The following is a 22,578-nucleotide window of genomic DNA, read 5'->3' on the forward strand; positions in this document are numbered from 1 at the left end:
ACTATCTTGTCTCATCGCTACAACTCCCGTACGGCTCGAAAGCCACGCGTCCTCCGAAGCACAACCCAACCAAGCTGCACTGCTTCTTAACACAGCACGCCTCCAACCCGGAAGCCAGCCGCACCAATGTGTCGGAGGAAACACCGTGCACCTGGCCCCCTTGGTTAGCGCGCACTGCGCCCGGCCCGCCACAGGAGTCGCTGGAGCGCGATGAGACAAGGATATCTCTACCGGCCAAACCCTCCCTAACCCAGACGACGCTAGCCCAATTGTGCGTCGCCCCAAGGACCTCCCGGCTGCGACAGAGCCTGGGCGCTAACCAGAGACTCTGGTGGCGCAGCTAGCACTGCGATGCAGTGCCCTAGACCACTGCTCCACCCGGGAGGCCCGAATCCTATACATTTTAATGGCCAATATATGTGCAATCAATTAGCTTAATTTAACACATTTTTGTTGCAGGAATGCTGATCTTATCTTCTTCTAACTCCAGAAATGATTTCAGAACAATCTGAGATGGTGGGGTTCAGGGCTTGCTGAAATGACATGGAACGACACATATGGCAGAGGGTCCACTGACACTTGAAATGCCATGCTAAGATCCTGGAGCACACATGTTTTGGTTGGAGAGGAAGTAGGGTTCCTTGATTTGTATTTAGCCATTTAAATGTCCCTTTAAACACAAAAAGTGTTATTTTACTCAGGCAGCAGGAAGATATTGCTTAGTTACTCAAAAGTGATTATGCAGTACAGTATCTATCTGATTGTTGAACTAATCCCGATCCCAATTAAACATTCTGAAATTATGATATTTTCCTTCAACTGTCCACTAATGTTTAAATCCTGCTGACTTGTGTACTCTGCTGTGTTGTCTAGGTGCTGAAGTGGTCAGACTACTGTCTCCCTCTGGCCTGTAGCCTAGTGCAGCCATTCAGGGCCGTGGCTCAGGACAGCGTTGACAACTTCAGCCGACCTCGGAGTGGCATTTATGGAAGATCGACCTTCAGCTGGACAATGGACTTGTGCCTTCAAAGATAGTCTGTGAGTGTCTAGTCCTTACCTTTGAAATCAAGGGTTTCTCATTTATGGAGTGTGTTAACTCAACTTTATTGTACACATAGGATTTTAAGGATTTTAAATATTTAAAATAAAAACATTTGTACTTTTAAGGCTATTTGTAAGGGGTCGTTCCATTTCATTTCAGCAAGCCATGACACCCACTATCTCAGATTGTTCTGAAATGGTTTTCTGTTGTTAGAAACCGATAAGATAAGCATTCCAGCAACATGATTTTGTTGAAAGACAATTTGAACTCTGAGAAATTAAGCTAATTAAGGGCACACAAATTGGCCATGTCAAGTTATGGGATTCATATAATATTCAAGAAATATCATACTCAATATTAAATTTGGACCAAGCCCCTTCTTAACAACGATTGATACATGAGAAATCCACATAAATGGTCAAAAGCCACCAACAACCCTTCACACCACACAACAAGCCCGCCCCAACATCCAGTATACAGTATCAGTTCTCTGTTCGTCAAGTAGTATGAAGCTGCGGCTTGGAGCATTGTTTATTCATACTATGTCATGTATTCTCAGTAAATTTGGGGATTGTGTTTTTCCCCTGTTCAGAGAAATTAGCCATTGAAGTAGCTTGCATTTCCCCCCATAAATTAGCATGAAAGTACCCAATTTTGACCACCAGATGCTGCTGTTCCTGCTACTGCCATACCCTTTAATCCAATTTGCTCTCTTGTGTTTATTAAATGTATCACATTTTCTTTGCAGCTTTGGGTAGAAAACCAATAGCTATTTGCTCATGATAAAAATGTATTGTATGGTCATTTTCACAACTCAAGCCAGTCCTCCATGAAAGCAATTCAATTTGTTTTCTCTTAGGCTTAATCTGTGTCCAGGAAATGGCCCCTATGTGTGTGGATTATTCCCATTAAAAAAAGTCTGGATTAGACAATTCCTGGTAAACAAGCAAGCCATTAGGTTACAGCTGTTGCAATGGTTTCAATGTTGTGGTCTAAAAGGGTCTTCAGTGATAAAAGTCCTGAACACACACTTTATTGTGTTTGGTTTAATAGTAAATATCACTAATCACACAACATACAATGCTTTCGGGAAGTATTAAGACTCCTTCACTTTTTCCACATGTTGTTACGTTACAGCCTTATTCTAAAGCTGACTAAATAAATCTACACACAATACCCAATAATGACACAACAAAAACAGGGTTTTAGACATTTTAGAAAATGTATTAAAATAAATGTTTTAATGATTTTACATTTACATAAGTATTCAGACCCTTTGGTATGAGAATTGAAATTGAGTTCAGGTGCATCCTGTTTCCATTGAGGTTGGGGTTGGGGGGGGGGGGGGGGGGGGGGGGGGGTCCTTGGGGGGCCTTTGACCATTTTAATGTCTTAATCATTGTTGAGAAGGGGTTTGGTCCAAATCGGATGTTGGGTACTATATTTATAGAATACTATATGAATCCTATAACTTCAAACGGACAATTTAGGTGCAATAAATTAGCTTAATTTCTATATATCTTTTAACAAAAGAATGTTTCAGGAATGCTAGTCTTACCTGTTTCTAACTACAGAAACCAGTTCAGAACAATCTGAGATGGTGGGTGTCTTTCTTGGGCTTTTTGAGGTGGAAGGACACTAAGGCATTTTTTGAAGACAATTTGTTTTAGGTCCCAAATCAAATTTCAAATAAAATAAAATTTATTTATATAGCCCTTCGTACATCAGCTGATATCTCAAAGTGCTGTACAGAAACCCAGCCTAAAACCCCAAACAGCAAGCAATGCAGGTGTAGAAGCACGGTGGCTAGGAAAAACTCCCTAGAAAGGCCAAAACCTAGGAAGAAACCTAGAGAGGAACCAGGCTATGAGGGGTGGCCAGTCCTCTTCTGGCTGTGCCGGGTGGAGATTATAACAGAACATAGCCAAGATGTTCAAATGTTCATAAATGACCAGCATGGTCAAATAATAATAATCACAGTAGTTGTCGAGGGTGCAGCAAGTCAGCACCTCAGGAGTAAATGTCAGTTGGCTTTTCATAGCCGATCATTAAGAGTATCTCTACCACTCCTGGTCTCTAGAGAGTTGAAAACAGCAGGTCTGGGACAGGTAGCACATCCGGTAAACAGGTCAGGGTTCCATAGCCGCAGGCAGAACAGTTGAAACTGGAGCAGCGACACGACCAGGTGGACTGGGGACAGCAAGGAGTCATCATGCCAGGTCGTCCTGAGGCATGGTCCTAGGGCTCAGGTCCTCCGAGAGAGAGAAAGAGAGAATTAGAGAGAGCATACTTAAATTCACACAGGACACCGGATAAGACAGGAGAAGTACTCCAGATATAACAAACTGACCCTAGCCCCCCGACACATAAACTACTGCAGCATAAATACTGGAGGCTGAGACAGGAGGGGTCAGGAGACACTGTGGCCCATCCGATGATACCCCCAGACAGGGCCAAACAGGAAGGATATAACCCCACCCACTTTGCCAATGCACAGCCCCCACACCACTAGAGGGATATCTTCAACCACCAACTTACCATCCTGAGACAAGGCAGAGTATAGCCCACAAAGATCTCCGCCACGGCACAACCCAAGGGGGGGCGCCAACCCAGACAGGAAGATCACGTCAGTGACTCAACCCACTCAAGTGACGCACCCCTCCTAGGGACGGCATGAAAGAGCACCAGTAAGCCAGTGACTCAGCCCCTGTAATAGGGTTAGAGGCAGAGAATCCCAGTGGAGAGAGGGGAACCGGCCAGGCAGAGACAGCAAGGGCGGTTCGTTGCTCCAGAGCCTTTCCGTTCACCTTCACACTCCTGGGCCAGACTACACTCAATCATATGACCCACTGAAGAGATGAGTCTTCAGTAAAGACTTATAAGTTGAGACCGAGTCTGCGTCTCTCACATGGGTAGGCAGACAATTCCATAAAAATGGAGCTCTATAGGAGAAAGCCCTGCCTCCAGCTGTTTGCTTAGAAATTCTAGGGACAATTAGGAGGCCTGCGTCTTGTGACCGTAGCGTACGTTTAGGTATGTACGGCAGGACCAACTCGGAAAGATAGGTAGGAGCAAGCCCATGTAACGCTTTGTAGGTTAACAGTAAAACTTTGAAATCAGCCCTTGCCTTAACAGGAAGCCAGTGTAGGGAGGCTAGCACTGGAGTAATATGATCAAATTCTTTGGTTCTAGTCAGGATTCTAGCAGCCGTATTTAGCACTAACTGAAGTTTATTTAGTGCTTTATCCGGGTAGCCGGAAAGTAGAGCATTGCAGTAGTCCAACCTAGAAGTAACAAAAGCAAATGCAGTTACAGTTGTTGGCCAATGCTATCTCAGAACTTCACTTAATTATTGTCAACGCTAGGCTATATCCCAAAACATTATCCAAGTAATTTTTCCAAATCTATTATGAAATTGTTTCACATTGCTTAATACGGAGAGCGGGGACACATTTTGCAAATAAAATATTCCCCTCTGTGCCCATTTCCAAAGCAGTCCTGCTCAGAGAATCTGCTTTTAAATAACTTTTGGAGAAGGGAAAGTCAGAGAAGCACATCACTTCCCTCTCCCTCAAAAAACAGACTGACATCATCCTCTCTGAGCATTCTCCCTGCAAGTGGGAGGTACTCTCAGAGAGAAGCTCCCCCCAGCTAACACAACGCAGGAAGGAAAGCCTGCTCCTACCACTGGAAGTCCATAGGGCCTTAGTGGAGAGACGAGGCTCAGAGCCCATACGAGGAGCCAGCCCTGGGTAACAACCACCAGCACATGGAGGGCCAAGGCCACCACCTCTACCTGTCCAGCTGCCACGAGTGCCTGGAGCTTGGAACAGCACCATACTCTCCATCAAGTACGCCTTGGTTGACAATATCTCCGACCTTCCTGACGACTAGGCCATGTGCACGGACAGCGAGGACGAGACTCTGGACGAATTCGAGGAGGATGAGGCAGAGAGCTTCCTTGGTCAGAGCCGACGGGTCAACATTTAGCGGGAAGCCCCCCAATGTGCTGGTGTACACGGGCGGCTTCCAGGAGAGGTTTCAGAGGGTGCCCTTTCACATGTAAAGCATTATATTGTTATATAAAATTAAGCGCTCTATGAATGGAAAGTATTGCTGTTGTTCATGTTAACCAAATGTATTTTGCAATTACATACAGTACGTCATTCATTTTGATAATGTGCATTTTACAAACACTTGACCTTTCAGCTGACATTTTTTATTTAACCTTTATTTAACCAGGTAGGCCAGTTGAGAACAAGTTCTCAATTACAACTGCGACCTGGCCAAGATAAAGCAAAGCAGTGCGACAAAAAACAACAACACAGAGTTACACATGAAATAAACAAAAGTACAGTCAATAACAGGTACCTCAGGTGCACCTGGAGACTGCGCCCGACTCTGAGGACGTTGCTTCGTTGGAGGGTTTTGATGAGCTGAATATGAGCAGTGCACGACGCTTCGAGGTCCTGACGGAGATCCTTACGTCCCTGGGCCTGAGCTGTGAGCTGAACCAGACCCCTCCCCCCAGCCCTGTCTATCTCCTCGCCACCTCTGAGGTATGTACTCTGCCTGACTCCTCCTCTGCTACCTTTCCGTTACAGCTAAAGCCTCTCCCAACCAGGGCAGTGTTGAGTAGTCACAAGGTTTTTGGAATGTGCAGATATCTATTCAGAAATCTATTGTGTAGAACAGACATGCCTCTCGGACATATAGAGTAAGGAGTCATGACTGCTCTATTCATGACATTTCTATTTGCATCAGTCAGTGTGTTGCATATGGTGTATGAATCCAATTGAATGTGACCCAGGCTTCCCTACCATATATTTGATCAGCCACAAATTACATGTATTTCTTCATTGGTCTGTGATGTGAAAATGGCTAGCTAGCTTGCCCCACAAAATCCAGACAACTGGGTCTGGAAGCCATCAATTCTCTTGTCTGTTAGAGGTCTTACATGACTTCCATCCTCAAGTGGGATAAAAAAACTTCTACTTCTTTACCAATGTTTACTCATCAGTCTCTCAGCTAGAACTGACATGAGGCTGACTGCTTTCTGCTGATCAAAGGTCTGTTCCAGCTCTACTGTTTGTGTTCTTGTGGAGCCCTGCTCTCACTTGTTTTGACTGGCCCTCGGGACACATAAACCTGTTCTAAACCTGTTGCATATATTGGACATAGATTTGCATGTATTAAGAATCAAAATGGTTTCTACATGTTCAGACCTGTCTGGAGTAGGGCTGCCACAATAAACATTTAACTGGACAATTATGTGTGTGTGTGGGTGTGGGTGTGGGTGTGTGCGGTGCGTATGTGTGTGCGTCCGCCCGCGTGTATGTGTGTGCGTCCTCCCGCGTGTTTGCGTATATGAGGACGTGTGTGTGGGTGGCTGGATGGATGGATGGACGGATTGTGTGTGTGTGTGTGGCCAGGAAAATATCTGACATGGACGGAAGTCATAGCTCACACTCACAACACCTTATTGGTCAGTGTACAATGCAATTTCTCTATGTGAAATTAGGGAATTGACGGTTTAAAAAGTGATACCAGTCTGTTGTGTACAACCAGTCACTGACAGGCTGAGGCTTTATTCCTCTATTGCGTTTGGTAATGTTGAGGCCTCTGGCTCTTTCATTGATATTCTAATAGGCCCACTGGCACAGTGCTTTGCTCTGCTGTGGTATGTGGGGAATTTGCACGGGGAATAATCAGTGTTTGAGATGGATTTACTCACCCATCTCAGAGGGATCTCCAAGCGCCCAGCCAGGCTAATGCATCTGATTGGCCTGACGGGCCTATGAGAGCAGGAAGTGAAATACCTCAGGACCACACACAGGGAGGCTGTTTCTGGAGGCTTCAGTCTCAGCAGTTATGGGTAATGTAGTATAAAACCCACAAGGGCTCTAGAGTCTAGAGTAGGCCTGTCAGATAGGCAGACATGCTGAAATGCCGCACATGAATTGGGAAAGGATTGTGAAAATGAAATTATTTAAGCCAGGGTCTCAAGACTGGAGCCCAGGTGTAATGGTACTCTACTCTGTTGTACCCATTACTCTGAAAGACAGGTTTCTTGGCAGGGGGATACAAATGACAGCAGAAGTTTCCCTATGCACCCTGCAGCCTGTGGTGAAGTAACTATCCACTAGGTGACAGCATATCTCTATTTTGCTCTTTATGAATAGTACAGCCCCATAATTATTGTTGTGGTGATGCATTTTAGCAAAGAGCAAATAATTCAGTCAGTTCGTTTAATGTTCTTGAGTATTCATTGTGTACACTTACTGAAAAATGTATTAAAGAACTTGTACGTCCAAATCAAAATCCCTTTGCCCTTGATTTATAAGCCCCAAAACTAATACATTAGCCCTTGATGTCAAATAAAGACCTCAAAACATACCATGGACAGGAGAGGCGCGTCACACCGTTGCCCTCCACCTGACAGATCACCACTGATGGGCCCACTTGAACGAGTTTGACAAGTTAAGTGACTTATTTATCCATCCACTTGGCCTTAGTTGGCCTCCTTGTGCCCGACAACGTAGAAAAGGCCCAAACTGTAGTATTATTATGACTGTTGGGTGTGTTTGGACTGGGCTGTGACCTCTTCACCTCACTGCCCTGGCCACTTTGTTACAACAAACACCAGGATGATGAAAGCAAGGGCATGTGTGACTGCTTCCAGATTGTTCTTGAAAAATGGAAGGTGCTATGTGGGGGAGGAGGAAGACGGTGAGGCTGGTGGATAGAGTTTTCTCTGTGCACTGTGTCTTGACTAAAAAGAGGGGATGGACTGTGCATCTGGCAGTGCAAGCTCTGGAATTTGTAGTGCTGGTACTGGTGGTATCATTATTACCCAGGCTCCCTTGCTCTACCCCATCACATGACATGGGTTTGGTCAGTTCCCCACGCAGACAGGTTTCATCAGGAAAGCGTTTATCCCCCATTACACTCTGCTGCTCGCCTCATCACCTCATCATCTCTCTCTCTCTCTCTCTCTCTCTCTCTCTCTCTCTCTCTCTCTCTCTCTCGCTCTCTCTCTCTCTCTTGCTCTCTCTCTCTTGCTCTCTCTCTCTCTCTTGCTCTCGCTCTCTCTCTCTTGCTCTCGCTCTCTCTCTCTTGCTCTCTCTCTCTCTCTCTCTTGCTCTCTCTCTCTCTCTCTCTCTCTCTCTCTCTTGCTCTCTCTCTCTCTCTCGCTCTCGCTCTCGCTCTCTCTCTCTCTCTCTCTCTCTCTCTCTCTCTCTCTTTCTCTCTCCCTTCAGATAGATATTTTCTAGTCTGTGTAAAGTATAACCTACTTGTTCTGAGGAAGCAGCAGACACTGTCGGTGCTTTCAATTGAGAAACCCACTGAGCCCCCTCGTCCTTATCCCTGTAAGCCCAAAGATATCAGACTTGTTAACAGTGGCCCAACAAGTCTCCAGGGACCACTCTCTCCTTTATGATTGGCATAAAGCAGATAATTGAGGCATGCAGATAAGCAACTCTAATTGATTAACCATCACTGTATTCGCTAAATATGGATTTGTGCTAATTAGGCCACCATCCCTGTCCATCATCCCTGTCCTCTTGTTGCCAAGGGGGTGCTAATCATATACGTTTGGGCAGCAGATGGTGCCTTAAAATCACCTAATTTGGGGAGATAAAAGGGGCACAACGTATCCTTTTTACAGAAACGTCTTCTCTCCTATTTATATAATGGCCCCTGTGGGGTGGCCACCCGCCAAAACTCATGAGTGGTGGTTCTTTTGAATTATCATCTTTGTATTTCTGCTACTCCCCTCCATACACACCACTGCTACCTCCATACCCCTCAACATTCCCACTTCAACTCAAGACAAGAGGCAAGTGAAGTTGCCCCCTCCTTCTTCCCTGAACACTTGTTGAAAAGTGTTAGTAGATAAAAGAATCGTGACAGCTCATGCTCTCATCTTCTCTAGCTCAATATCTTTAAATTAAGTGGCCAATTTACTCTCCCCTCACACAACTCGATTCTCGTTGTTAAAATAAGTGTTACTTCTCTATTGGAAGAATGCTAGCTAGGTTTCTCTCTGTTTGGGCTGCAGAGACAGAGGCCATGATGGACTGGACAGTGTGTAATGGTGTTAGTCATTGTTGGGGATCCCTGCGGGCGACGTCTCTCCAGTGTTAGATTAAATAAAGCACTTGCCAACGAGTGGCAGTGGTGCGGTTTGCTTTTTGTAGACAGTGAGGCTCTATAAGGTATACCAAGTCAATAGATACAAGGCAATCTCTTTGCTCATTTCTAAAACTAACACTAGAATTGGGGCCTTGGTAGCGGCACAATCTTATGCATTATGACTCAGCATTTATTTATAATTCAACTGTTTCTTTTAATTCACGCAATTCACTTTGCTGTTTTTGGCTGGGAACTAATTATCTAGCCTGCAGTGAATGCAAGGGAAATATTCTCTGTCTGCGTAGTGTCCATATACAGTATCATAGTAAATGAGGATCATGTCAAATCTCTCTGTGGAGAAGGGGCTCCCGCTGACATCTTGAGCAACATGTTTAGTGTTACACATGGTTTTAAAACACAGGAGAGATGTTTTCTAGTGGGAGTCATAAAGTGTGTGACCCTTTTGATGGATGAGAAGTGACTGGAACAGAATGTTTCACCACTCTGGGGACCCGTGCCTAATTCAGCCATGTAATTGATTATCCACAGCCGTTGATTATCTAATTTAAGACTGGCTTCAGCTCGGCTTTTTAACTCTATTCATAATTCATGTTGATTGTCATTGATAAAGATGGCGTCATAGGTGTCAGTATGTTTGTGGAGACCCCTTCAAATTAGTGGATTTTGCTATTTCAGCCACACCCGTTGCTGACAGGTGTATAAAATCGAGCACACAGCCATATCTATAGACAAACATTAGCAGTAGAATAGCCTTACGGAAGAGCTCAGTGACTTTCAACATGGCACCGTCATAGGTTGCCACCTTTCTAACACGTTAGTTAGTCAAATGTCTACCTTGCTAGAGCTTCCCCGGTCAACTGTAAGCGGTGTTGTTGTGAAGTGAAAACGTCTAGGAGCAACAACGGCTCAGCCGCTAAGTGGTAGGCCACATAAACTCACAGAACTGGACCGCAGAGTGCTGAAGCGCGTAGCGTGTAAAAATCGCCTCTCCTCGGTTGCAAAACTCACTACCAAGTTTCAAACAGCCTCTGGAAGCAACATCAGCCCTAGAACTGTTCGTCGGGAGCTCCATGAAATGGGTTTCCATGGCCGAGCAGCCGCACACAAGCCTAAGATTACCATGCGCAATGCCAAGCGTCTGCTGGAATGCCAAGTTCGCCGCCATTGGACTCTGGTGCAGTGGAAACGTGTTCTCTACACTAATGAATCACGCTTCACTATCTGGCACTATCTGGCTTCACTATCTGAACACTACCTTCCCCAATGCATAGTGCCAACTGTAAAGTAGGAATAGTGGTCTGGGTCTGTTTTTCATGGTTCGGGTTCAGCTCCTTAGTTCCAGTGAAGGGAAATCTTAACGCTACAGGATACAATGACATTCTAGACATTTCTGTGCTTCCAACTTTGTGGCAACAGTTTGGAGAAGGCCCTTTCCTGTTTCAACATGACAATCCTCCCATGCACAAAGCGAGGTCCATACAGAAATGGTTTGTCGAGGGGCCTTCCGTGTGGCGCAGCGGTCTAAGGCACTGCATTGCAGTGTTGAGGCGTTCGCTTCCGGGTTAAGTCAGTTGAATGATGTTTCCTCTGACGTATTGGTGCATCTGGCTTCCGGGTTAAGTGAGCGGGTGTTAAGAAGCAGTGCAGCTTGGCAGGTCATGTTTTGAAGAACGCATGACTCGACCTTCTCTTCTCCCGAGCCTGTTGGGGAGTTGCAGCGATGAGAGAAGATCGCAATTGGATATCACGAAATTGGGGAGAAATAAAACAAAAAATGCTATTTCGAGATTGGTGTGGAAGAAGTTGACTGGCCTGCACAGAGCCTGACCTCAACCGCATCGTACACCTTTGAGATGAATTGGAACACCGACTGCGAGCCAGGCCTAATCGCCCAACATCATTGCCCGACCTCACTAATGCTCTTGTGGCTGAATGGAAGCAAGTCCCCGCAGCAATGTTCCAACATTAAGTGGAAAGTCTTCCCAGAAGAGTAGAGGCTGTTATAGCAGCAAAGGGGGGACCAACTCCATATTAATGCCCATGCTTTTGGAATGAGATGTTCAACAAGCAGATGTCCACATACTTCCGGTAATGTCGTGTATGTTTTCATGGAAGGATGGGAGCCATATGATATGACGAAGGAGAAGGACAAGGAGAGGCTGCTCAAGTCCTCCAAGGCCTCCCTCAAAGTGATCCCCAGTGTGGAGCTCCAGGCTGCCCCCCCCCCCCCCCCCCCCCCCCTGCAGCCCGAGGGGACCCTGGCCCTGGTCACGGAACCCCCAGAGTTCCAGAACTGCGAGCAATTCAGCCTGCATACCTATAGCCAGCCCCTGGAGACCCTCACGCTGGGGTGCACAACGCTCTACGCACAGGTCACCCCCACCACCATGGACCTGCTAGAGGAGTAAGTTAATGTTACTTGCACCTTGCTCTGGGACAGGGAGGGGTAGCCGGTCAGTAAGGGCCAAATTCTAACCTAAGACTTACTCCAACTTGAAGTTTCACAGAACTCTCCTTTAACGTCAAGTACAAGTTGGCTGCACTCATATCTCCAGTTAGCATCCGGGGCTTAGCGGGTGTGGGTGGTACATTTTGAGTATACAAGCGTTGTTAAATGAACATTGACACATACAATGACAAACGCACTGTGATACACTTGTCAGTGTAGCGCCACGAGGTGATTGGGGGTTTAGTAGTAGTGTCTAAATGAAAGTGAAGTTGTCAGACACCAGTGTGGCGAGAGCAGTGCCTGCACCATTACAGGGGATCTGGAGAGATTAATAGAGTGATAAAGAGAGAGAGAGAAAGCAAATGCGATGGAGAGAGAGAGAGTGGTTGGTCCACCAACCATACTGTGGGTTGGCGGGCAGTCTGCTGGGCTGGAACTAATTTAATGGCTGAGTGACCTCACTGTAGCAGAGGCAGACTGCACCTAATAGAGGTCTTTGTCTACATCCCTACATCTCACTGGGAACTTGCCAGTCAACAAGCGGGATCCTAGGAACAGGTGGAAGCTATTAGAGCTGTCATAAAGTTTGAAAAATGGATTCTGGACCTGCGCTGAAGTGATTGGAACTGACAGTGTTGTCATTAAGGTTGTAAGGTAACGAAAGAGGGAGGAAAGACAAGGGCACGTGAAAAAAAACTGGTCTCCAGTTTTGAGTTTTGATTTCTCTCCCTCTGATTTTTCAGCGTTTTAATTTCCAGATGGTCCCCAGTCTTGATTAAGTGGTATTATTCTAGAGGAAAGCCACTTGATGGATTGCTTTTCTTTGTTTTAGCCTATCCCTCAAGCGTATGGAGTTCTGTCAAGTGTATGGAGTTCTGTCTATTATTTGAAATTATAGGATGACTGTGAGGGAACTGCCATTGTTTACCTGGACCGCACTTGCTCCTATCAAAAGGGAGCACCTGGGTTGTGTTCATTATTAAGCACCAAATGGAAGAAAATACTCCAAAACAGAGTGAAACAGGGAGGTATTATCTATACTTGTTCAATAATAAACTCTCGTTTTCATTTTCCATTGCAAAACACTTTTTCAACGCTGTGTCCTAATGAACACAGCCCTTGTGATGTCAATTTAACACTCACCGACACCAACCATATTGGCACCTGGCCGCCTACCCAGTATTGAGTGTATTTTGGCATTATGATATGGACTGGTAATGATAGTGAAACTACAGTAGGTATCACGTATGTGTGACTCTCAGTCATACTCAGTAGGTCTTTATTTAGTCTGTGCAACATGGTTTTCTCAATGAATTTGCTGGCCTGTGCTCTTAGATGTGGGGCCTGTTTTTGTGCAGTTGGTAGTGGAATACTGTACTACTGATCCATGACAGTTTAGGAGCTCCTCATGGAGGTCCACCAGGACACTGGATTTAATAAGCGTTTCCTTTATTATCAAGTGTTTATTTAATTCAAAAGGGGGACTATTTTCGATGCAGGGAGGGTAAGTGCAAAACTAATAAGTTATTCATCCATAGAGCAGATTTCTTTTTTTCCCCTATTATAAACCAAAGAAAGACAGGAAGTAAAAATAGGCTGAATAATTCATGGATATAATTGAACTAGCATAAAACAGCAATTAGCTGCACATTCCTATGTAAATGCTTTTTTTATGGTGGTGTAGTCGTCAGTGTTGGCAAGGAAATGTAATTTCAAATTACTTACCGCAGGGAAGAAATGTTCTGACCAATGTATTACTCAAGCAACAACAAAACATGTTAGTTTTTTTACCTTATTTTTCTACAGAATGATGCCATTGTTGTATGTATATCTTTTAGTATACAATAAAATGCTCACAATTTTTTGCACCTCTTCCTCTTCAACTGAAGTTTAATTTAATCAAAGGCTATACTTTGTATAATTTCCAGGTAAACTTTACTGTCCATTTGCAAATTTTTTAACATTCTTGATCATGTTTCAGTTAAAAATAAATTGCTAAAATATTTTTTACAAATTATATAAACGTACTCCCCAAAACGCAGCTTTAATTATAGATTAATCAGTTCTTCAACTCAATGGTTGAGATTTTCTTTTATTGTGGGGATAAATAGTGGGCCATTGAAGAGGAGATTAATAAAAGGGAATTTGTGGGGCGGGGGGGGGCGGGGGTAAAGTGCCTGGATCATTGGCTGAGGGCGCTGATGAAGATAGGGGGTTGGTATAGGGTGGTTGGGGGGGACTATATTGACGGCCAGGCCGGGTCTGAGCTCAGGGAGGAGGCGGTATGTTTGTCCAGAGTATTAGTGCTTTGTTTGGCCAGGAGCAGCTAATAATAGGCTGAACCGAAGACAGAGGATAGTGTTCTCACAAGGTCACAACCAAGCTGGAAGCCAGTGGGCAGGTTACACACCTACTAACCCCACCGCTACACACTCACTAACCCCACCGCTACACACTAACTAACCCCACCACTACACACTCACTAACCCCACCACTACACACTCACTAACCCCACCGCTACACACTAACTAACCCCACCACTACACACTCACTAACCCCACCACTACACACTCACTAACCCCACCGCTATACACTCACTAACCCCACCGCTACACACTCACTAACCCCACCGCTACACTCTCACTAACCCCACCGCTACACACTCACTAACCCCACCGCTACACACACACTAACCCCACCGCTACACACTCACTAACCCCACCGCTATACACTCACTAACCCCACCGCTACACACTCACTAACCCCACCGCTACACACTCACTAACCCCACCGCTACACACACACTAACCCCACCGCTACACACTCACTAACCCCACCGCTACACACTCACTAACCCCACCGCTACACACTCACTAACCCCACCGCTATACACTCACTAACCCCACCGCTACACACTCACTAACCCCACCGCTACACACTCACTAACCCCACCGCTACACACTCACTAACCCCACCGCTACACACTCACAAACCCCACCGCTACACACTCACTAACCCCACCGCTACACACTCACTAACCCCACCGCTACACACTCACTAACCCCTCCGCTACTCACTCACTAACCCCACCGCTACACACTCACTAACCCCACCGCTACACACTCACTAACCCCTCCACTATACACTCACTAACCCCTCCACTACACACTCACTAACCCCTCCACCTCCACCTCACAATCACTAACCCCACCACTACACACTCACTAACCCCCCCACTACACACTCACTAACCCCTCCACCTCCACCTCACAATCACTAACCCCACCGCTACACACTCACTAACCCCACCGCTACACACTCACTAACCCCACCGCTACACACTCACTAACCCCTCCACTATACACTCACTAACCCCTCCACTACACACTCACTAACCCCTCCACCTCCACCTCACAATCACTAACCCCACCACTACACACTCACTAACCCCCCCACTACACACTCACTAACCCATCCACCTCCACCTCACAATCACTAACCCCACCGCTACACACTCACTAACCCCACCGCTACACACTCACTAACCCATCCACTATACACTCACTAACTCCTCCACTACACACTCACTAACCCCTCCACTATGCACTCACTAACCCTTCCGCTACACACTCACTAACCCCTCCACTACACACTCACTAACCCCTCCACTACACACTCACTAACCCCTCCACCTCCACCTCACAATCACTAACCCCACCACTACACACTCACTAACCCCACCGCTACACACTCACTAACCCCTCCACTACACACTCACTAACCCCTCCACTACACACTCACTAACCCCACCGCTACACACAAACTAACCCCACCGCTACTCACTCACTAACCCCACCGCTACTCACTCACTAACCCCACCGCTACACACTCACTAACCCCACCGCTACACACTCACTAACCCCTCCACTACACACTCACTAACCCCTCCACCTCCACCTCACAATCACTAACCCCACCACTACACACTCACTAACCCCTCCACCTCCACCTCACAATCACTAACCCCACCGCTACACACTCACTAACCCCACCGCTACACACTCACTAACCCCTCCACTCTACACTCACTAACCCCTCCACCTCCACCTCACAATCACTAACCCCACCGCTACACACTCACTAACCCCAACGCTACACACTCACTAACCCATCCACTATACACTCACTAACTCCTCCACTACACACTCACTAACCCCTCCACTATGCACTCACTAACCCTTCCGCTACACACTCACTAACCCCTCCACTACACACTCACTAACCCCTCCACCTCCACTACACACTCACTAACCCCTCCACTACACACTCACTAACCCCTCCACCTCCACCTCACACTCACTAACCCCACCACCTCACAATCACTAACCGCACCACTACACACTCACTAACCCCACCACTACACACTCACTAACCCCACCGCTACACACTCACTAACTCCTCCACTACACACTCACTAACCCCTCCACTACACACTCACTAACCCCTCCACTACACACTCACTAACCCCACCGCTACACACAAACTAACCCCACCGCTACTCACTCACTAACCCCATCGCTACACACTCACTAACCCCATCGCTACACACTCACTAACCCCACCGCTACACACTCACTAACCCCACCGCTACACACTCACTAACCCCACCGCTACACACTCACTAACCCCTCCACCCCACACTCACTAACCCCTCCACCTCCACCTCACACTCACTAACCCCTCCACCTCCACCTCACACTCACTAACCCCACCACTACTCACTCACTAACCCCACCGCTACTCACTCACTAAACCCACCGTTACTCACTCACTAACCCCTCCACTATACACTCACACACCCCACCACTACTCACTCCCTAACCCCTCCACCTCCACCTCACACTCACTAACCCCTCCACTACACACTCACTAACCCCTCCACCTCCACCTCACACTCACTAACCCCACCACTACTCACTCACTAACCCCACCGCTACTCACTCACTAACCCCACCGCTACACACTCACTAACCCCACCGCTACTCACTCCCTAACCCCACCGCTACACAATCACTAACTCCTCCGCTACACACTCACTAACCCTTCCACTATACACTCACTAACCCCACCGCTACACACTCACTAACCCATCCACTACTCACTCACTAACCCCACCGCTACACACTACCTAACCCCACCGCTACACACTCACTAACCCCACCGCTATACACTCACTAACCCCACCGCTACACACTCACTAACCCCACCGCTACACACTCACTAACCCCTCCACTACACACTCACTAACCCCACCGCTACACACTCACTAACCCCACCGCTACACACTCACTAACCCCTCCGCTACACACTCACTAACCCCTCCGCTACACACTCACTAACCCCTCCGCTACACACTCACTAACCCCACCGCTACACACTCACTAACCCCACCGCTATACACTCACTAACCCCACCGCTACACACTCACTAACCCCACCACTACACACTCACTAAGCCCTCCACTACACACTCACTAACCCCTTCACCTCCACCTCACAATCACTAACCCCACCACCTTACACTCACTAACCCCACCGCTACACACTCACTAACCCCACCGCTACACACTCACTAACCCCACCGCTACACACTCACTAACCCCACCGCTACACACTCACTAACCCCACCGCTACACACTCACTAACCCCACCGCTACACACTCACTAACCACACCGCTACACACTCACTAACCCCACCACTACACACTCACTAACCCCTCCGCTACACACCAACTAACCCCTCCGCTACACACCAATTAACCCCTCCGCTACACACCAACTAACCCCTCCGCTACACACCAACTAACCCCACCGCTACACACTCACTAACCCCACCGCTACACACTCACTAACCCCACCGCTACACACTCACTAACCCCTCCGCTACACACTCACTAACCCCTCCGCTACACACTCACTAACCCCACCGCTACACACTCACTAACCCCACCGCTATACACTCACTAACCCCACCGCTACACACTCACTAACCCCACCACTACACACTCACTAACCCCTTCACCTCCACCTCACAATCACTAACCCCACCACCTCACACTCACTAACCCCACCAGTGTACACTCACTAACCCCACCGCTACACACTCACTAACCCCACCGCTACACACTCACTAACCCCACCGCTACACACTCACTAACCCCACCGCTACACACTCACTAACCCCACCGCTACACACTCACTAACCCCACCGCTACACACTCACTAACCCCACCGCTACACTCTCACTAACCTCACCTTTACACACTCGCTAACCCCACCGCTACACACCATCTAACCCCTCCGTTACACACTCACTAACCCTGCCTGCTGCCCACTCGCACTTATTTTATCTCATGACTTTAGACATCAGACCAAAAGCCTTTGAAACATTTTATAAGGATGCTGATATGTTGCATATATCTCTGCTTCTTTTCGCATTTTAGTCATCTTTATTATTGCATTGTATGATGTGTGGTATTTTGGCCACATTCAATCAGACTGTGACAACTAGTTATTATTGTTTGATAGTCAGAATAATTTCTTGATGGTGGTATGTGGCATCAAAACAGATTGGTAGCAACCCCTCACCCAGACAGACATCTCCCTCGAGTTCACTGGGAAGGCGCATTCTGCATCCGATAGCCATTTAAAGAGCCTGTTTTGTTAAGGCCAATTGGCTGCCAGGCTGGTTGTTAACGGCGTGGAAGTGTTTATTTGTGAACAAGGTGGGAATAAGACCCCATGGTGTTCCTGAACACTACTCCACTGGGCCCAGAGAGACATAATGATGCTTTTCCTGCTCTGGTGAACCTGATCCTAGCCCCTGGAGCGCCACACTTACTTTTGTCCAGCGGTCTCTCCTTCCATTTCTCTCTCTATCCCAGGCCAGGCAGCAGGCCCCGTACAGAAAACCCAAAACCCCACTTTTCCTCTCCTCTAACTTCTTCTCTTTTTCTAACTAAACAAAGTTTGGCCCTGGTGAGAGGAACAAGTGATGGATGTAAAATACAAACAGAACATTTCCTCTGAAAATGTTCTCAGTCTTCTATAATGTGGTTTATCCTTTATCATACTTCTCAGTTAGTTTTGTTTGAGCGAGAACAATTATTTTGTCCTTCATTACCACCAACAGCATGTGCTTGACTTTCTAAATTTGAGATACTTTCTAAAAAGAATGACTTGAAAGATGACCACCAGCAGTGTAATTTAGCAGTGAAAACCCACCATGTATTTGGTTTGAGTTGCAGGGACATAAACAGGACCCTGTTTAGCTAATGGGAGCAAAACACCTTCCTCCTCTGGAAGTGGGAATAAGAAAAACACGGCGAACAAGGGGCTCTTCTGGTTAAAGCGGCCCAGTTGTTGAGCCAAAGCACTGGCAATCACTGTTTGTTTTGACAGGGAATCCAAAATCCAAAACGACACTGTATGGAATTAAGGTCCTGTTTCCGGTGAAAAATACGAACTTTGTGCAGCGAAAAACGAGAGAGGGAAAGCAAGAGAGAAAGAGAGAGAAAATGGACGCCTTATAACTGCATAAAAATAAAATTGGTCCAATTGACCTTGCATGCTCTACCTGCAATTATCTAAAATTGTAAGCAGATGCCTAAAGTCCTCATTTCATATTCTGGTGAACATCTGGCACGGCAGGCTGGCGTTAAAGTTTCCATCTCTAGTGAGTCGGCATTATAAGGAGATGGAATCTGCAGGTTAGGCTGGAGGAGAGGGCATTGCAGAGCACAGGCTTCAGATAAGAGTTCAAGTGTAGAAGGAGAGAGAGAGAGACACACACACACACACTTGCACAAGTGGAAAAACACCCTCTGGAACACATGAACAACACACGGAGGAGTTAACATTATGAGCATATTTTGTTGTCAGAAATTCAATAGGTATCATCATCAGGGAGCAGAAAAATATGGGCTCAACACTTTGTGATAAAAGTTCTACCTATATCATGAAAACACAAGCTCCAAGGAAAGACCAACATCCTCTCCAAGACATACAGTGCCTTGAAAAAGTTTTCACAACGCCTTGACATGTTCCACATTTTGTTGTTACAGCCTAAATTTCAAATGGATTCCAATTTGTTTTACTGGCCTACACACAATACCCCATAACGTCAAAGTGGAATTATGTTTTTAGAAATGTTTACAAATTAATAAAAAATGAAAAGCTAAAATTTCTTGAGACAATAAGTATTCAACACCTTTGTTATGACAAGCATAAATAAGTTCAGGAGTAAACATTTGCTTAACAAGTCACATAATACGTTGCATGTATTCACTCTGTGTGCAATAATAGTGTTTAACATGATTTTTGAATGACAACCTCATCTCTGCACCCCACACATACAATTATCTGTATGGTCCCTTAGTCAACCACAAATACCAGACCTTTCGGTAGATGGGTAAAAATAAAAAAGCAGACATTGAATATCCCTTTAAGCAAGGTGAAGTTATTAATTACACTTTGGATGGTGTACCAGTCTCTAGAAAGATACAGACGCCCTTCCTAACTCAGTTGCTGGAGAGGAAGGAAACTGCTCAGGGATTTCACCATGAGGCCAATGGTGACTTTAAAACAGTTACATAGTTTAATGGCTTTGATAGGGATGGGTCAACAACATTGTATTCACTCCACAATACTAACCTAATTGACAGACTGAAAAGAAGGAATATTCCCTTAACATGCATCCTGTTTGCAACAAGGCACTAAAGCAAAAAATGAGGGAAAGCAGTTAACTTTATGTCCTGAATACAAAAAATGTATGTTTGGAGCAAGTCCAATATAATACATTACTGAGTACCACTCTCCATATTTTCAAGCATAGTGGAGGCTGCATCATGTTATGGGTATGCTTGTAATCATTAAGGACTGGGGAGTTTTTCAGGATAAAAAATAAATGTTATGGAGCTTAGTACAGGCAAAATCCTAGAGGAAAACCTGGTTCAGTCTGCTTTCCACCAGACATTGGGAGATTAATTCACCTTTCCGCAGGAAAATAACCTAAAACACAAGGCCAAATATACACTGGAGTTGCTTACAAAGAAGAAAGTCAATGTTCTTGAGTGACTGAGTTACAGTTTTTACTTAAATAATGGGCAAATGTTGCGCAATCCAGGTGTAGAAAGTTCTTAGAGACTTACATAGAAAGTCTCACAGCTGTAATCGCTGCCAAAGGTGCTTCTACAAAGTACTCAGAGGTGTGAATACGTATATAAATTAGATTTTTCTGTATTTCATTTTCAATACATTTGAAAAAATATATATAAACATGTTTTCACTTTGTCATTATGGGGTATTGTGTGTAGATGGGTGAGGGAAAAAACCTATATAATCAATTTTGAATTCAGGCTGTAACACAACAAAATGTGGAATAAGTCAAGGGGTATGAATACTTTCTGAAAGCACTGTAGGTCCTAAAACAAAGACATCACAGAAAAGCACTAACTCTAAAGAGAGACATCAAGTGGCGTCCCTCCATATGTTCTAAAGAGTGGGCTTTCTGACTGGAGCTCTATTAGGCCAGGTCGCAATTGTAAATGAGAACGTGTTCTCAATTTGCCTACCTGGTTAAATAAAGGTTAAATAAATAAATAAATAAATAAAAGGGCCATTAAAGGGTCAGTCTAGCCTGGTCCAGCAAAGTCAGGGAAAAGAGGGCATCCCGCCCTCGTCTGCCCTCAGTAATGGACGACGCCTCCCATTGAACCCCTCCAAGGGTGCTATTTGAAAATGATAATTTGCTCCGCTCTTTGACGAAACAGGATTAGCTCAATTAATCACATTTCCAGATTCGTTTTTCCTCTCCTATCGACCATCACTTTTTGCCGGCGGATGATCAATGCAAACTTGCTTATACTAACCATGGCAAATCCAGTTGTGGAAATGAGCATCGACAGCAGAAGTAATCTCTTAATTTGAGATATTTTGATCTGGGGGATTGGATAGGGATTGGATGGGAGAGTTATTTGGGGGGAAATGGCTTTCAGTAAAATATCCTCCAATAAACGACTTATATCACTCTGCCTGATGAGTTATATTTGAATTAAAGTTGTATTATCGGAAAAGAAAATCCAGTCAAATCAAACAATTTTGACATTGTCTGAAAGTTACTGTCATGATTTATGTAACATGGAGGCCGTCATCCATGTCAGTGTGGTCAAAAACGGGTTGCTCTTTATTTGCCAACACCACAACAGCCATTCCTTGTGAGTCTTCATCTGGTGTTTGAGAAGAACCAACAGAGCAAAGCTTCAACCCTAGGTCTACTGAGGGCTAAAATCCACTTTCTGTCTGCTGTGTGTGATGTGTTAAGTATAACCCCCCACCCCCCACTGGTGTACTAGAGTTGCAGGAAAACAGCAACATTTTCTCTCAGCCCCATGACAAAATGTGTAGAATTGCAGGAAGTTAGCTGTTTAAAAAAATACATTGTTTTGCTGCTCAGACCTTGCAGGGAGCCCTCGCCAAAATGGGGTACCCCCCCCCCCCCACCCCCACACACACACACCGTTCTCCTCCATACTGGGCCTTTACGCTAATCCAGGACACACACATACACCCTGTCTATGTGTCAGTCTAGTGGGGTGTGAGTTACCACTCCCACCCCCACACACACACACCGTTCTCCTCCATACTGGGCCTTTACGCTAATCCAGGACACACACATACACCCTGTCTATGTGTCAGTCTAGTGGGGTGTGAGTTACCACTCCTCCCCACTTGTCCCACAGATGACTTGGCTGGTGGCTATTTATCCTCTGACCCCTTGGCCCTGGGTAAGTGACCCCTTTGGCTCAGCCCCCCCCCCCCCCTCCCCATCCACACAAAAGCCTGGCCAGACTTAAAAGGACCCTGCTCTTCTG

The 22,578-nt window shown here is 46.0% G+C and overlaps 1 pseudogene; it reads left to right on the forward strand.

Moving 5' to 3' along the window:
* Positions 1 to 543: 543 nt before the first annotated feature.
* LOC129867821 (biotin--protein ligase-like) overlaps positions 544 to 22,578 on the forward strand; it is a 34,430-nt pseudogene continuing 12,395 nt past the window's right edge.

The sequence above is a fragment of the Salvelinus fontinalis genome, chromosome 13 (genome assembly GCF_029448725.1).
Source record: "Salvelinus fontinalis isolate EN_2023a chromosome 13, ASM2944872v1, whole genome shotgun sequence".
Classification (NCBI taxonomy): Eukaryota; Metazoa; Chordata; class Actinopteri; order Salmoniformes; family Salmonidae; genus Salvelinus; species Salvelinus fontinalis.